This window comes from Stegodyphus dumicola, chromosome 3 (assembly GCF_044657685.1).
Source record: "Stegodyphus dumicola isolate Sdum_Otavi_A_Nest chromosome 3, ASM4465768v1".
Classification (NCBI taxonomy): Eukaryota; Metazoa; Arthropoda; class Arachnida; order Araneae; family Eresidae; genus Stegodyphus; species Stegodyphus dumicola.
In genome coordinates, this window is record NC_140770.1 from 39667038 (window position 1) to 39686420 (window position 19383).

The window sequence follows — 19383 nt, forward strand, 5'->3', positions numbered from 1 at the left end:
ATTATAAATTGATTTAAAATGAATTCTGAAGAGAATTTTTCGTGGCGTCTCTGCTTCCGTACGTGTGTACGTACGTATCTCGCATAACTCAAAAACGAGTAGCCTCAGAACGCTGAAATTTTACATGTAGGACTGACTATAACATGTAGATGTGCACTTCGTATTTTGGTTGCAATCGACCGCGCCAAACGTATATATATATATATATATACACTCTGTTACTCGTCTCAGTGATCTCAGTTTCTTTACTCTTATATGTTTATACATTGTACATTTTTTTTGCTTTAAAAATGATTGAATTATGTTGTTCTTATCCACCGGTTAAGGTTTTTATGCCTTAATAAATCTGCATGCAATATTTTTAGAATTATCAACAATTTTAAAGTTGTTTAAGTGCCGCTAAGCCTAATAAATTTTGCGATGGCGGATATGTTTGTTTACATTACAAAATTGGCAAAATAGCGGATTTATTGGCGATCTAGAGAAACTAAGCTTCGCAACAACAAAGATAACGCCTTCTTTTATTATTGCGAATTAAATAATGCTTAATCCATTTTGGAATTTATTCGAGGAAATAAGTGTTTCAGATTTACTTCGTAATTTTTAATATACTGCCTTGTCGGAAAGTTAGAGCTGAATTAATTGAATGAGAACTACTAAATCGTCTGTGGAAAACTGTTTCTTTTCTGTTTTGTTTGCTTAATTTCTTTTATACATCGTTTTAGATTTATTGTAGTATTTGAATAGAACATGCGGCAACGATTAGATAATTATTCAAATTATATAAATTTATATGCATTCTGAGTTACAATATGCACGAAATGTAACGCTGTTAAGTGAACCTAGCGCCAGAGTGTCGCAATGGTAAACAAATATAGTGAATTTTAAAATACGCATTTATTCTATTGTGGTGTATGCGCTATGACGAAGCAGATTTAATTCAAACCAATAAGTTTAAATGAAATGCAAGAAAAAATGCGTATAATTGAATATTCTGTGCAAGGAAGTCATGTGGTGTACACATCAGATTTTTTTCTAAAGATTTTCCTGTTTTTTAATTTGGCGAGTTTTTACTCATGTTATACTTCAAATAGAGTTATATAAATTAGTTTCATTCCAAGAAAAGTTCAACTTTTTCTTTTTTAATTGGCTTTAAATTATAAAACTAGTATCTAGAGAAAATTTGAAATGCTAAATTTGCAGCCATACAGTTTGTTAAATTAACAGTTATTGTAAAGTAAGAAACATAATACAGTATTAGCTAGCTTTTCAGTTCAAATTTCTACCTGTATTGTAAAATAGTTCAGAACCTTAATATGTTTCAATTTTTAGTTTAAAATGTTTTATATTTAAACATAAAAAATAATTCAGTCGCTGTCTGAAACAAAACAAATAAACAGTTTAGTGCTTGTGCTGCGACAGCAAAATTATATTTTCGTCTTAGCAGCTATAACATCTTATTGCACTTTTACTAAGAATTTTACTATAGTTTATAGACACTGCAATATTGATTAAAACTGCTAAAAATGTTTATTTAAGCTAATTCTAGTTTATTCCGATGTTGGTACTCATCTTCCGTTAATCCGTTATTTGAACACTTATGCTAGTACGAAATATTTACTGAAAGTTAAAATCAGAAAGTCTTAATAGTGTTTTAAAATTATTTCAGTTTTAGCTGCATAAGATGTCAAAAAAAATCATTAATAATATGAAATTTTAACGCAGTAAAATCAAGGCTATATAAAGATAAACTTCAGAATTCACTTCAATATATCATTTTATATGATAAAACCATATGATTATGCCAAAAAAAGGAAAGAGAAATAAACCTAAATAAATCAAAACCTTCTTTGACCACTAGCAAAGCTTTATCACCTTGGGATTTACGCTGCCACCATTAATACACAACCCCAAGCGCCCATAAGTAGCTGCAGAAGAGAGACACAGAAAATGAATCAAAACAAAAACCTGCGCGCAAAAACGGTGCTACTTCTGGCAGATTCTACTAGACAACCTCTTCTGGCGCCAGGCACATTTCTACTTAAATCGCCAATCTCGCGCGGTCGGAATAGATGTCGAGTAGTCTCTCCGCCAGGAGAGTCAAAATCTTTCTCTTCAGCATCCGTTGTGTATGTCCCGAACATGTGAACAGAACCTGTTTCAGATCTACACGTGAAGAATTGCCAGTCACCAACTGATTTGATTCTTAAATGCGATTTCTTAATAAGACCGCCTGAAATCTTTTAATAAAATTTTAAAAATAAAGAAATTAAAAAGTTTCTTTCTAACAAATAATTTGTGCTCAGACTTTAAGGATTCTGAGGAAAAGAAATTAAACGGTTTCTGAACATTGAAAAATCAACCAACAACAAGATAAAAAGAACATTGTTACTGGAACCACACGTTTACAACCGGTATCAACAGGTAAGGTTTTACATTAATTATTTTTTAACTCTTCAAATTGATGAATTTTTGTAGAACTTGAAACGTTTATTTCAGGTAATTATTAATTTGATTTTATGAAAATTCCTATTAAACATTTTAATAGAAAATGTTGTGAAATGAATTTGGTATTAATAAATACCTTTTTAATTATATCAGAATTGTTTTTCATAACTATTAAAGAATTTTAATTCGCAAATAATATTAGATATTAAAGAACTGGAGATGTTAAAAACCAAAACGGTTAATACTTTCCAAAACGGTTAATACTTCGCACAGAACAATATTTGATTTAATTAAAAATATACGACTTTTATTTGCTTTTAGTTAAAAAAACTGGTAAAAAGTTTCGACGTACTTATAATAAAATAAAAATTACATTTAATTGTTAAAAGGCGCAAGATGCTTCAATAATGCATGACTGTTTATTCGCTTTAGATGTAACTTAATATTTATAAATTAAAAATACTTATTTTAAATATTATATATATGTCTGCTGAGACATTTCGCCATTTTGAAAAGAAAGTTAATTTTCTTTTTATTAGATATGCGAAGTAAGTTTTGCTGTTGTAATAAATATGCCAGAACGTTACCTGTTTGACGTTAAAATAAGAGTCATGGATATAAACTTCAATGATTAAATGATTTTTCCATTTATAGTACTTAAAATGATTAATAAACTTTATTGAGTAAGTAAATAAGTTATTGAATTACTTATTATAAAATTACTCATTATTGAATAAATAAGAATTTAAAATTTTTAAAATTAATTAGTAATTAATGCAATTTCATAATCCTCCAGATTATGATATTTATTATTATTTCATTTAACTGGAATTCGCATCCCTAAAAGATATACTTTAATGCGAAATTTTTCTTTTTCTCTCTTTCATTTGGTTGAATTTAATGGTGAAGTTTTATAATTAGAAATCCCAGTTTCGCCTCACGGTTAAGTTACTGCAGCTTTATTAAGGCTTTTTTTACATAATTCAATATTAATTAAGTACAAAGCTTTCAAGTATTAATTAATTTATTTTTCTTCAATTTGATGTAAAAAGTGATATTTTACATTTAAATTACGTGCTTTTATTTTTAAATGATTTACAGCTGTTAAGTGCTTAAAACCAATTGAAAATTCACAATAATTTAAAATATTGTGTTTATTATGCTGTTTAAGGAGGCATAACACGTATCACGTTGCTTTTTTAAAGCTTGAAAATAAATGAATTATTCATCTGTGTAAGTTAATCTGATTATTCCATTCTTATTCATGACTACGCTTGCGAAGTTGTGTTCAGCTCTTTTTCTATTATTGTTTAAAATGTACATATTTATATAAATATAAAGTAAATTTTAATTGTTTTTGCAGAAGACGTAATATTTGAAATAATATTAAAGTTTTATAATCAAGTAATTTTTTCATTTTTGAATAGTATAGTGATGTTAAAAAATAAGATCCACTGGATAAGTCGACAAAAAGCTTTAAAAAATACAGATATAAAAGCTTAATATGTCTGAAATGATAGATAAGGATTTTCATCTACTTCATCTACTTTAGAAAATATAGCTGATAATTTTACACAAGCTAAGTATATTTCAAGATTATTTTGTAAAACAAGATGCAAGATATTCTGAATGAAATTTTATATTTGAAGAGAAAAATCATTTAAACCTTTTCAAATTCCGATTAAAAATCATCTCGCTTATTACGTTATTTTTATTAGTTTCCAGAGTAATATATTGCTTGGTTTTGAATATATGTTGCTTTTAAGTTAAAAAATATATTGCAATGATGTAACTATTCAAATTGCTCATATAACAAAATAATACAATTAATTAAAGTCAATGTTTCCTATGTCATTTATATCAAATAGAAAAATACTTGAAAAACTAAATATTCCATGTCCTTTGACAAACACCTATTTTTGCAATTCTTTTCCGAATCATAATCAAAATCCCGAATGTTCTTGATAAAAAATAATTTATTTTGAAACATCAGCTGTATTATTAGCCCAAAGGACCTTAAGCCCAGAAATGCTATTAGTCTCAAAACGGAATTTTGCGTTGAATCACTATAAAAGTCTGAATCATCTTAATTGTTGCCGCCAAATATTATCACCCTGTATTATATTTCAAGAAATTAAATAATGAAGAATTTGCATGAATGTATGCAAGATTTTTTTCCAGTGGTGGGCAGTATAAGTTTTACAGACAATAACACAGACAATTAAACAGACAATTTTACATCCACGCCTTCTCCGGGATTTGAACCCGTGTCCTTTGGTATCGCAGTCAGGATCCCCTAACGACCATACCATCTGCGCGCAGATGTTTTGCATGTTTTGCGCATTGTGAAAAACAACGGTACCTAGAGCCATCAAATTTTGAATAACGTAGTCCTTCACCCGAATATGGGCATCTGGAAGCCCGAATTTTGAATTTGGAGTGTGTTTTATTGTGCATTTCGTTGTAAAACTTTAACTGGTTTTTAATTAACAAACTCAACGATTTCAAAGCTGTCAATGAGAACACTGCACGAGAAAAAGTAATTGTATTTCTAGCGTGCGAGACTGTCTATCGGAAATTCTAAAGATATGCTGTTTTTAAATATTTTATTGTGTATTTCAAATATTTAAAACTTTAACGAATTTTTTTATTAACAAACTCAAGGATTTCAAAGCGAGCAATTGCAAGTGTCATCAATTTCTTGTTCATGCAAAATTTCACAAATATTTTATTATTTATTTTCAGGTACATTCTGGTAAGAATATATCTGAAAATTCCGATATAAATTAGGAATTTCGATATAAAAAATTTGAATCATTACATACAGCAAAATGTATAACTGTATAAAAAGCATTTTCTGAAAACGTGGACAATTCAATGTTGCAAGCAATACAGCACTGTGAAAGACAAAGCTTTTTTACAGATCAGATGCTTAGTTATGTAAATGGCTTCAGCTGAATTATAGCACAGGCTTGCGTTAATATAATGTGAACTATTAGTAATGTCTACTAGAAATATCACCTCCATTTTTACACTTAGCATCATCGCTGTTTTGTTTATAGCATGGAAGAAATTAATTTGCAGTGAACTTCTTTGAGAAGACCACCCCCACTCGCAGTTCCAGTTAATTTTGCTCTTTTAAGGAGATAGTCGTCTTAAAGACGTATATTTAATATTCATATTAATTATGTGCTCAAAAATACTGGTTGCCTTCGAGATGGTTGACTTAGGCAGGTGGTTCGCATTAGTGTGCTCACAGTATTTGAGGTTCAACAAGGCGATGGCTACGTATCAAGCAAACGATGCTTTCCATCGCTCCTCAATCTGACTGGATATCCGGTGCCCCATAAACATTTGTTCCACTCATACTATGTAGACAGATTTATGTCTGAAAACACGTATATTTAAATTTTTCTGAGTCATAAGCCATAACAACAAATATCGGCTACGTAAAAGAAACTGCCCTCTTCATATACCGTAGTTTGATATTATTGTACATTTTAACGAAAAACGCACATTAAGTAAAATTACAAAGCACTAGAAGATTTACTTGGCAATATGAACTAAAACCTTTTATGTTTTTGTCGTAGATATTCATTCCTTCGTTATTTTATAAAAGTGAAAAGACTATTATTTTTGCATAGAACATTGCCACAAATGACTATCTTTGTCAGAATTATTGTTGTTCCATATAACAGACTATGAATTACTTGATTTAATTTGCATAGTTTCTGCATTTTACCTCAGCGCTGATACAGCATTTCTGCGTGCATGTGTTATTTAATGCACAACTTCAGAAAATATGAAGCTAAATATGCATGTAACTTTACCAAACATACGTAGAAAGGGTAAAGCGTTAGGATTCTCACATGAAAAACATAGTGCTACGAGGTTAAACTTTTGTGGGTTATTAGGTTGAAGCTTCATCACACATTGTGCAAAATTTCAGAAACGTTGACGCATTCTCTTTTGCTTTTCTTGAAGTGAAACATGAATGAAGTGTTAGAGAAAAGTGTGGTTGACAGGATCGTAATTCAGCAAGTGAGTCGGAAGGACCTCAGTGGAACAGAAATTCATCATAATATGTTGCAAACATTCAAAATTAGGAAATGAAACCCCATCCTAAAAGATGGGCTATTGATTTCAAATGGGCTCGCAAAATCATTTTAGATGAAATACAAGAAAGCTGTTCTATGACAATAATAGCACAGGACAACATGAAGCTGTTCCGGATCGGGGACGATCATCAAAAAACTGCGAGATATCGTCTGAATATTGCAGATCTTCTACAGAGTAGTGCGACACATAATACATATAGAACTGTCCATGAAAAAAGTGTCTTTCGACTTGCTACCTGAAGTGTTATCCCAGAATAAAAGCGAAAGAGAATTTTGAAAACGAAATTCAGAGAAAAAGATTAATTTGGGCTGATTTGCTTATGAAAGACTCCAATAGCAACGGAAAATATCCTATCAATCTGCTGCGTAAACCGAGAGCTGGTATAGAGGAGAAGAGGCCAGGGAAGGCATCCTGCATCAGGAGAATGCAATGCTTCACCATTCCGAATTTGCTCAAAGCGCTTTGCTCGATTGTGGCTTCTTCTGCCCCCTGTTGAAGAATTCACTTCGAAGGTATCACTTTAATATGGATGATGATGTCATTGAAAAAAATCATTTATTTATGAGACTCAGGAAAAATCTTTCTATAATACGACTGTAAACAAATTGTATCACAGGCTGCAAGAGTACCTTGAGTGCAAGGGGTAATTTTACAGAGAAATCGTAATGCGAAACTGAAGCTCAACCATTCCCTCAAACACTATTAAGAGACTAAGCTTCACCGCCTTCATTTATTATTGCGAATTAAATCATACTTAATCGTTTCTGGAATTTGTTTCGAGGAAATAAGTGTTTAAGATTTACTTCGTAATTTTTCATACAGATATTTTGAGTTTTTATGTATTTTTGCCTTGCCGCGAAGTGAGAACTGAAGTAATTGAGTGAGAAATACTAAATCGTCTGTGAAAACCCGTTTCTTTTTTGTTTTGTTTGCTTAATTTCTTTATACATCGTTCTAGATATATTAGAGTATTTAAATAGAACATGTAGCAACGATTAGATAATTCTTCAAATGATGTAAATTTTGCGCATTCTGAGTTATAATATGTCTCAATTAAGAATGCTTCTCCTTAAATAACTCCGAATTAATATCTAACAGAGACTGAATGCGACCATTTGTAAAAGACTGCTTTACAACTTTAGATCTATGGAAACGTTTGCTTCCCCACGACCAGATTACTCCAAACCTTAGAGATTTTGAATGCATTCTGCGCCTCTGGATGATAGATGTATCAATAGTACATCTTCTTTTTGATGCAAACCCGAAAGGCCTAAGGCCTACTTGATCTATTGGTTATAACTCACAGTATTTGGTACCAAATGTGAGTGAAGATAAAGGTTATAATATGAACGGAATACAACTCTGTTAAGTGAAACTAACGCCAGAGTGTCGCTATGGTAAACAAATATAGTGAATTTTAAAGAGTGCATTTATTCTATTGTGGTTTATGCGCTACCGACAAAGATTTAATTCAATCCAATAAGTTTGAATGAAATGAAAGAAAAAATGCGTATAATTTAATATTCCGTACAAGGAAGTCATTTGGTGTACACATTAGATTTTTTGCTTTAAAATGATTGAATTATGTTGTCCTTATCTTCCGGTTAAGGTTATTATGCCTTTAGTAAATCTGCAAATTATCAAGAATTTAAAAGCTGTTTAAGTGGGGTTAAGTTTTTAAATAACATAACGGACATATTTGTTTACATTTGAAACAGCAGAATAGTAGATTTGTTTCCAATCTAGAGAGACTAAGCTTCTCAACAACAAAGATAACGCCTTTATTTATTATTGCGAATTAAATCATGCTTAATCCTTTCTGGAATGTTTTCGAGGAATTAAGTGTTTAAGATTTACTTCGTAATTTTTAATGCAGATATTTTGAGTTTATGTATTTTTGCCTTGTCGCGAAGTGAGAACTGAATTAATTGAATGAGAAATACTAAATAGTCTGTGGAAAACTGTTTCTTTTTTGTTTTGTTTGCTTAATTTCTTTTATACATCGTTTTAGATATATTAGAGTATTTGAATACAACATGTGGCAACGATTAGATAATTTTTCAAATGATATAAATTTTGCGCATTCTGAGTTATAATATGAACGAAATATAACGCTGATAAGTGAACCTAGCGCCAGAGTGTCGCTATGGTAAACAAATATAGTGAACTTTAAAGAGTGCATTTATTTTATTGTGGTTTATGCGCTATCGACAAAATAGATTTAATTCAATCCAATAAGTTTAAATGAAATGCAAGAAAAAATGCGTAAAATTTAATATTTTGTACAAGGAAGTCATGTGGTGTACACATCAGATTTTTTATTTTCAGTTGTTCTGCAGAGTAAAATTCTCTGCTGTTTTTAAATTTAATGTTTGGTGTTCCCTTTAGACATTTTTCCGGTACATTTAAAAGCCAGACGAAGTCTGGCCGGGGAGCGGCTACTAGTTTAATAAATTATGCCATGCATTAAAATAGAAAACAGCAATTTTTTTAAATCACAAACATATTTCTCAAAAACAAACAGAAGCTTTGTGAACTTAAAAGAAAGACTTGGCAACTTTGTATTTTCATGGTCTATGTGGCGTTCAAGCAGAAGTCACGATCCATATGTAATAGTAATCACCAAGTGAATATTCTAACCATTTAAAATGTCATCTATTGAGTAATGAAGCAAACATTTCTCAAGATTTGATGTCGAGTTAAGTTTGACCACCCTACTAAAGACATAAAAAGCAACATAAAAATAGCGACTTTTAAATATTCGGGTTAGATTTAAAATTTTTGTTATCTCATTTTTTTTCCTGGTGATTTAGTCTAATTCGTTTCGGGTATTTAAATTCCGATCAAAATATCAGAATGTATTTAAATGTTTTAAGTATTTAGAATAGCTTAAATGTTTATAATTTTAACAAAAATGTTGCCTTAGATTTTTCAAAGTATTATTACTAATTTTATAAATTACAGAGTATTATTGTTTACTTTATTTATGTCAGATATCAATATCTGGAACAGTTACGCAGTTGATCAGTTCACAAAGTTCCAGTTTATTGAGAAGGGCTAAATTTTAGAATATGAGCTTTTGTAAAATTTATAAATAAAAAATAATAATTGTATTTCAGAATAATTTTTTTTTCAGATGTGACAAAATATACTGTTACAAATGATTTTATACATCGTTGTTCATCATTTAGACCTGTGAATGATGAACACCAGCTGAAATGCAAGTTGAGAAGCTACACAATGTTTCTGGTTATAGAGGAGCGTCTATCTAATACAATAGGTGGCAAATGGAGGAGCTACACAAAGTTTCTAACGTATTCTCACTGCTCTATATGATAAACAACAACTGAAATGCTAGTTGAGGAGAAACACGATGTTTCTTTTTATAGAGGAGAATCTATCTAACACAATAGGTGCCAGATGAGGAGCTGCACAATGTTTCAAACTTATTCTCACTGGTCTAAATGATGAACATTTGCAATTGCATCACGAATAGTGATTAATTTTGGGCAGCGATGTAGTCTTGTGGATCATCCTTCACCCATCAATGCTTTGTTACTGATAATAATCGTGTGGTTTATTTGTTCTGTAATTATTTATCATTCTTTTATGTATTTATAATTGTATAACATTGTAAATGTCATATCTCCTTATCAAATGTGCCATGTATATATGCATCATAATCATGTCAACTGTTTGGTACTTTGACAATGTCATCATATACCTTTTGAACAACATCATGGAATGTAAATTTTTGAAACTGCTTATAATTTACATAGCGTAGAAATGTCACGTATCTGGAAATGCATAATAATGTACCTATCCTATACCTCTATGACATTAGTTCTCAACCTATTTTGCTCAATGCACCCATTTCACCATTGCTATGAAATGGGTTTTCTCGAACTCAAAAAATCTTTCCCAAACTCAAAAAATACATATGCATATATTTAGATTTTACGCTGAGCCACCTTAGCCATAGCTGTTACTCATTTAGCACCATCCAGGAAGCAGGTTGAATTAAGTATGTCACGGACGCGAGTACAAAAACCAATGAAATGTAACAAGGTCATGGTTAATCCTCTTGAATATATTGATATTAAATACCAACTAGATATTAATGCCGTGGGAAAAACATTCCTGATGCAATATTAAAATCAAACACATTATATATGTTATATGAAAAATACCCGGAACCTGAATGAACTAGAGTATACATTGATGGCTCTAAAATACAAGACAACACTGGGGCTGGTGTATACAGTAAACACTTTTCCCAATGTAGTCGTGTGGGGTACTTCATGTCGAATTTTGATGCAGAGGATCCTTGCAATCTCACTAGCTCTGGAAATCCTCAAGATAAAGATCGATTGTTTCTCTAAAGCAGGGTTTCTTAAACCTTTTTCAGTCGCTACCCCTTTTTATCACTGCGATTTTTTGCGACCTCCAGGACTCCCATAATATTTACACAAAATTTGTGGGACCCCAGAAGTATTGCGCAAACCCGACACACGCGTGAGTGAAACTGTCAATTTTTCACTTGTACTGTAATATACTATTGCAGTTTTAGGTCATTAACTTTAATTTCTAATTTTAAAACATAAAACGATGTGAAAATTTTAAATACGTAACAGGCGAAATGACAGCGTCACGTGCAAAGCAAGGAAAATAAACGTTTATATTATAAAAAGAAATGCGTCGAAACGTTTCCGTTTTTTTTCTTTGTCTGTATCTTTATCTATTTTCAGATACATAGTGTAAAAATATTTGGTAATTGTAAAATTATTATAATAAGTTAAAGAAATATCAAAACTGCTAAAAATTTTGGCGACCCTCTGCTGCAGATACCGCGACCGCCTTGGGGGTCGCGACCCGCAGTTTAAGAAACTCTGCTCTAAAGCAATTATTCTAGTCGATTCCAAAGCAGCCATCCAGGCTGTAGTTATAAATCATGACACAGATACCCAGATTATTTCAAAAAGAAGAAACCACTTGCACTTTCTTTATAAATACAACAAAACAACCGTTTTTCAATGGATCCCTTCATATATAGGTATCGACGGTAACGAAAGGCAGACTCACTAGCCAATAGAGGAATACTTGAGCCACGAGACAGCAAACCACTTCCTACAGTCACATAAAAAAGCATATTTTTGAGAAATTAATAGATACTCTTAAGTCTGACCAGGCAGCAAAATCAACAGGCAAATCCTGAGATAGCATTCAGGACACGTGGAAAACGCTTTGTCAAAAACCCCATAAAGATGCTGTGGCAAACTTCAGACCGCAAATAGGCCAGGTTTGCACGGCACATCATCATAATAAAATTAGCATCCTTACATCTAGTATATGCCAAATTTGCAATTTGGGCATGATGAATGTAGAGCATCTTCTTATATGCCCAGAAATAGGTAAAGAGTCTCAGAAACGTGGTGAGATAAGTAAACTGTACTGGAATGCCATAGCTTTCCCGAACTAACTGTAAAGACTACATCTGTGTTACTTTCCTTGTTGTTTAAATTTTTAACTTTTTACTTTTGTTCCCATGTTCACTTATTCCGATTGTTACTTTAAATATTTGTTCATTTTTAATTATATATCATTGTTCTTGTGTGATACTTGAGCTGTTTTATGTCTTTCTACTGATCTTTCCAATAAAGCCATATGAATTAACATATTTAGATTTTGATTTTTTTAACGTGCTTTATAAGTTAAACAACAAAAAAGTATAGAAAATGTTGATAAATTACAAAACTTGAATAAAAATAATTTTTATATTAAAATTAGTTTTTATATCCATAAACTAAAACTAATTACTTAACAGCTACATAAGACCATGAATTCCCCTCTGAAATATGAAATTCCTCCAGGAAGTATTTCCCTTGGTTGCGAATCTCTTCTCTATGAAGTATTTTCTCGAATTCGTAGCACTGTACATTTGACGTCTTATGTGTGCGTTCTGTTCAACTAACATGCATGATGCATACCCTAGAATGCAACCTGTTTCACCACCGTCTTTATCTCCGGAATGGCTATTCGTCCATCAATGTAACATTGCAAAAATTATGTCAACCTCTTTATTACATGTTTCCTCATAAAATTGTACTGCCATAGTTTCCAATTCTTATCCTCATTCCATTGACCTTGGCTAAATAGAAGATAGACAGATTTATTCCATTTGTGAGCCAGCTGTTCAATTAAAAGTCAAAGGCCAAAGTACTACTTATTAGAATACGTGTTCAAATTACGATCAGTAAGGTTAAACTTGTCTAGGCTACGAGATTTCTGTTCAAGTTTGTGCGATTTGAGCAAAAGTTTAAAAAATGTGGTAACTATTTGAAAATCGTTAATAAAAAATGTAAAGAAGAGAAAACGTGGAATCATGAGAATAAAAAGCACGTATCATTCATACTGTTTTTGCATGAAACGTGCATGAATGCAGGGGATGTGGCTTTAATTTGTTTTCTAGGCTTTTATTTAATTTTAATTATTTTAATTAATTTTATTTATTTACTACTGTAAACGTAAAATTCCGTCAGTAGTAATTAACCAATTTCCTAATAAATTCTTAGAAACATTCCTTCCCTCTCTCTACTACTTTAGGTTATTACTGTCATGTCTCTCGATGCATATCTCAAACGAAAAGCTGTAATGAAATCAATTAGAAATTTTCAATAGAAACATGTGTCGCTTTAATTAAAAATTAATGAATTATGCCAAGAAATATCTTCTATGTTCATAATTAATTAATTCTCTTAGGATCGTACAAAGCTTTCATATGTAAGGTATTCCTTTTCACAAACTCGAAATGAAATGTCATCCGTATAAGGAAGTAAATAATTAACGAAACAGGATACGGTACTTCAATAGCAATTTGAATATTTTTTCTTTGCATTAATTTCAGTACCTTAAAAAATACATTCAAAATACATTCGATAGCGACATCGAAGTTACTTTTTCTGTCATGTACGTGAACATTTTGTACCCAAGCAAATAAAAATTTGCCAAATAACTCTAATGAAAATAATAGCTATTATATTAAAAAGGAAGATTTATTTAGATTTCAGATTAAATGTTAAGTTACTCTGTTTTTGCATGTCAGACTTCTACTGTATTTTATGTACACAAACAAATCAAATGTGATTAATGCCCATTGTTAGGGGATCAAAATAAATTCGAATGGATAAAAATGAAAAAATGGAGAAATTCAAAAGCATGCGCAAAGCCCGTACAAATCAAAAACAATCGCATTGCACGTATTGATTAAAATCAAACACAAAAATCAGAAAGTAATTAGTAATAATAATACTAATAGTATTTCAAATAATCAATAAATGTATATAGAAACAATAAGAACACAATGTTTGAACAAAACAAGACATAGTAAAATTTACCAAAAAAAACTGCTCTAAACTTTCTGCCTATTTTAAAGACAAGCTAACATATCTGTTTACGCATTTATTTTATATTTTATACATTTTATGCTCATGAACGGTAGTAGAATTTTAGTTTACAAATGCTTGTATTCAAAAGACATTTTTAAGACGTCATATTGTTATTCAGAGATTCATCACACTCGATATTTTGAACTAATATAAAATTTATTACGTATGAAATATTATCTTTTTTTTAATATCGTCCTACTTCTCGCAGGAACTTAAACAAAAAGATAAAAAGATAAAGCAACTGAGCACAAATGATTTCTTTCCGGGTTTACTATTCGATTCCGATAACAGATTGAGCTATCAATATCTATATGTCAGTATCAGATTAAATCGAATACAATGGGAGTAAACTGGGCCAAGTCAGTAACTAGCTATTTCTTTTTTAAAGAAACCTTTCAATATTAAATTAAAAAAAAATCTGTTTTGAAAATATCGCTGTGAAATATCGCGTTGTCGTTATATATATACATATATTCGAATTATATCAATTATCTTAGGGAAACTGAGTCAAAAATTTATTTTATGATTTGACCCATCAAACAAGAAAATACATTAACTTAAATAAACCACAAAAGCGTATAAAATTGTCTAACACGCATTATATTTGACTGCTTACTTTAAAAAAACATGGCTTTAAAGTAAGAAATGCTTCAAGCTGTAATGTAATTAATCAAGAAAGTTGTAAATGTAGAATAAACACTCTTTCATCTTTTTGTTTATTTCACGAAAAGTTGTTTTCATTGCATTTAATCTCAGTATGCCGTGAAAAATAATTCAATAGCTTTTAGAGAGCAGAAAAATTGCTAAATGTGTTTCGCATAAAAGTATAAATTACGACTTCTTTTCCTACCAAACAGCAAAATTTGGCCTTAATACCCTACAGTTTTCCACCTCCTTCCGTTTTGGCTAGAGCTAATTCTCTGTTATACATACGTCTAAACATGACTACCTTAAAAAAAAAATTAAAAAAATCTGAAAACTTTCAGATTTTGTATTATGCCCAAAGGGTTTTTTTATCCTTTACACATACGCACACCTTTCAAGAGATTTTGGGGTACTTCTTCTTTGGGCTAAAGATATTTAAAAAAATATATCTTTAGTGTTTCCGATAAACAGTCTCGCTTGCTGGAGATAATATTTTTTCCGTAGAGTGGTGCCATTAGTTGCTTTTAACTCGTAGAGTTTCTTAATCAAAAATTCGTTAAAGCTTAAAAATTATGAAATAGATAATAAAACAAATAAAAATATTTTATTCTGTAGAGTGTGTTACAACTACTCGCTTTGAACTCTTAGAGTTTCTTAATAAAAATGCGTTAAAGTTTATAAAATCTGAAATAAATAATTTTAAAAAAATCGAAATTATGTCTTTCAGGTGCCCATTTTCGGCTGGAGTACTACGTTATGACTCTAGGTATCGTTATTTTTTCACACTGCGAGATATATACATACATTCATGCATATACTTCATTTTTTAACTTCTTAAAATTTAATACAACACAATAATAATTGGTGGCAACAATTTTAAAAGTGATTCAGCCGTTTAAAGTGATTCGACGTAAAATGCCATTTCGAGAGTAATAAGCCTTTCTGGGCTAACGCCCCTTAGGGCTGAAAAAGTGATGTGGCGAGCACATGACCTTCCACCAATCACGGGCGTGTTACATACCAACTGCCTAGTTGCCTTCAATGAGCCAGCCTGCGCTGCTATGAATGGGCTCATCCTATCAGGAGTAATTAAATCTAAAATTAGATAATGATCTAATTTTCTTTGTTATGAAAATAATTAAAAGCCATTAATTTAATTTTAATCTAAACCTAATTCGTGAGTAAAATGAATATTTTATTGAAATTATAGTAACGATTTTCATTATTTCTTGTGTTATTTATGCTTATTTGTAGTTTTAAAGCTGTATTTGCACAATAAATAGAATAAGGAACATGCATAGTGTAAGAAATAAATCAGAAACTTAACAAGTTTAATAGTAGTAGGGTAGCTTAATTCTTACTGTTGTTCTCAGCAAGAACTTTCAACAATGCACACTGGTTAGAGATTTTAAAACAGTTTAGCCAACAGAAGCCAGGCATTAAATTTATGATATATGCTACATATTTTTGCAATCTGATTGTAACTTTGTGGTCTTTTATCGTTCATCACTGAATTTGATTTTAGTTTATAAAATTGGGGGCCATAGTTTTGAAAAGACGACTCCAAACTCCTGGACCGGAGAAGACAGTAAAGGCTAAACTTTCTTTGCTTTCAATAAACGGGCCTCACAATTCCAACGAGGATTCACGGTTCTGTGTTACCTGTTGCGATGACTTCAAGGAAGACATGATTTAATGTGTATCTTGTAAAGAGTGAGTTCATGAGAAGTGTGCTGATGTAGAAAGGGGTTCAAAATATATTATAGCAAAAAATGCAACTGAATTCATCAAGAACGAATAATTAATGCAGTAATTTGTGCAAAAGTTTTAGCCTAATATTAATCGTAGGCTTAATAATTATTTTATGCTATTTGAAAGTTTTCTAATTATAGTTATTGTTATTTTTTTACTAGCCTAACTACAAATTACCCTTAAGATCTCATTTTTGTTAAACTGTTTCTAATGAAATTCAATGTAATTTCGTAGATTCTCGCATTAGGCTTATTTTATGATTATAAAAATTCCTTGTGGATGTTGAAAAAGCAATCAGTATGTTTTAATGCATTTTCAGTGGCCGTTTTAGTTTCTAAATAGCGTTTTATATTTACGAATCATACTCAAAATAGTTTTAACATTTTATTGACTTGTATTAAGATGATAAAAGGAAAATAGTTAATGGCCCATTCATATAAACACCTCGGCTAAATGAAAGTGACCGGTTTTCTTCATTGGACCGGTGACGCCTATTTTTATTTTTGTATATTTACTAAACATTTCATAATTATAATGTCTGTTCCTAGATACGTGTAGTGTGAAAAGTAATAGTTACATTAACATGAACAGAACTGTGAAATTGCTAAATTTGACTATTTGAAAGATCATTTTGTGAAAGAGAACCATCGATAGCAACCTTCCCTTATATAGTGTGACGGTGTGTGTGTGTGTATGTGTGTGTAATATGGCAAAGCCTCGAGGGCAACGGGCTCGTATACACGTTACACATGGGGAAAACCACGAAAACGCCCATGCAGCCAGCCCGTTCGCGGGATTCGAACCTCGGACCGAACTACCAGTGTTCAGCGACTTTACCGCTCCGCCGCTGGTGGGCTATATAGTATGACGGAGGTAAAAATTGCAAAGACAAAAGAATGTTAAATAAGCAACAACTTTATTTATCACGTTTCACAATTTTATTGAAATATATTAGGTATTTCTGCCACCTTCTTAGCATGCCTTCGTGGTGTAGTGGTCAGCACACTCGGCACCTATTCGAGAGGTCCGTGGTTCGACTCCCGGCGAGGGCATTGCTCATTTTTCATCTCTGCTTTAAAAAATGCCGAATGTCTCAAGTTTATAAATTATGCGTGCCCAAGTTCTTTATTGAAGTCCTCTAGCGCTCACAGAAGCTTTGAACAGAGATTTTAAAGTCCGATAGTCAGATCTTTTTATAGTTCTACAACAGAGAGCTACCAAATTTTGACGACCTCAACGAAAAAATTTGGATTTACTAAGAGATTACATCATAAAAAACTTAAAATTAAGAAGCTACAAAGAATTACCTGATTTGAAGAATAAAATTATTCCGCAGAAATAGCAAGCTCTGAGCAAGAAATTTTCCAAATCTAATTTCTGTGACTTATGTAATAAAATACGATATTACACTGCTCCTGGAGTGCCAAATGAGACGTGGATGTGCGGCAAGCTATCATCAAATATTTTCATAATGAATGCCATTAAACTACAGTGGCAGAATATTCAAATGTAGAGTATTGGTACCTGATTCCTTTATGATGTATAAGGGTGAAATGATAAGGTATGGCAGCATGCTTTTTACTTTCTATATTTCCTTTCTATTGTTGTTTTTACTGAATGTATGACAATTAGATGTGTAACTCGATTGCTGATAGACTGAAATTATTGATGCTATTCCTTGATGAGATCGACCTAACGAAGTATATATGAATATTCAACTATATAGATTTTGAGATGTTACTTAGCAGACTCTCACGATAAGATACTGAAGTCAGTTTAGAATGCGTATAGTTAAGCTACGTTCGTGGTAAATTTCTGAGACAGCAGGACAATGAAATGTTACTAATATATAAGTAAGATACCCATGAAGTTGGTAAACATTTAAAAGCAAGTTATGCTGAGATGCAAATATGTTATTGGAAAGATGGTTGATATACTGAATATCATATCTATTAAACAAAAATTTGCGTAAACAAAGTGTTTGCTTTCCAGTTTCAAATTTTAGCATATACACTCCATATGTTTCAACAACGACTTCAATAAAAAGTCATTTCCCACTAATGATTTGATGTAATGTAACTCTCTAATTTAAACATTTCTATGTATCATATTTCTAGAATTTATTTATTTATTATACGTCTTATACTGTTCAGATAGCAGTTTTAGTTATGACGCTGCAGTATATCATCCGCGATAGCAGAGGATAACTTCATAACAATATATTACTTTTATAGCTATAGATAGCTTCATTCCCAAATTTATTGGATGTCTTAAATCGTTACTGAGTAGGTTGTATTTTGAGTTTGTAGAATAACAGCAATATGAAGCCTGTTTATATAAAATCGATTTCTATTACTTAATTTTTAACACTCTATGCTTTCTTGTGATTAATACAGCTGGTTGTCAAATTGTTGGGCTCGGACTTGAATCCCAGAATATCTGTGTTTTTGTGATATTAGGAACACTTAAATTCTTTCGAAACGAATCACTGTCAAAAATCTTATGATAGGGAAAGACGGTATAAAAAACCCGAACTTTTTATACCCATATTTTTTTTCAAGATTTAAAGTGCAGCATAAATCAGCGTAAATTTATTCTGTCAGCATTGATGCCACAAACCTCATGGTTGCGACGGACATTTTCGACTCTGCTTAAAATGTTTTATTATGTCTACTGCTACTCCCTAGGTATCAATTTCATGCACTGATGCAAAAACTTCTGTCTGTGTCGTCAATTACACCGTGTAAGTATTTGTCATCATCTTCATTATCGTCTTCATCGCCGTTTAGTCTATCTTGTCTCGTAAAATGATTTTCAGAATTATAAAAGTATTTATACATCCTTGATTTTTTTAAGCTTTTCTCTATAAATGTTTCACCCGAAATCTATGAGTAAATCAATTAGTAAGACGAAAACAACCACTATGGAAGCAATTTTATTTTAAAATTTAGGAGATCTCGTTTCCTGGACTCCT

At 31.3% G+C, this 19383-nt stretch overlaps 1 protein-coding gene and 1 non-coding gene across 2 annotated transcripts in view; both read left to right on the forward strand.

Annotated features, from left to right (window-relative positions):
• Window positions 1-2049: 2049 nt before the first annotated feature.
• The window catches only part of LOC118182465 (uncharacterized), a 458248-nt gene continuing 440914 nt past the window's right edge, over window positions 2050-19383 (forward strand). The window contains exon 1 of the mRNA XM_085812781.1: window positions 2050-2424. The gene's annotated coding sequence lies outside the window, so the exon portion shown is untranslated. The remainder of the gene's footprint in view (window positions 2425-19383) is intronic.
• Window positions 17389-17461, forward strand: TRNAR-CCU (transfer RNA arginine (anticodon CCU)). Its single transcript has one exon. It is a non-coding gene; the product is annotated as a tRNA-Arg (tRNA).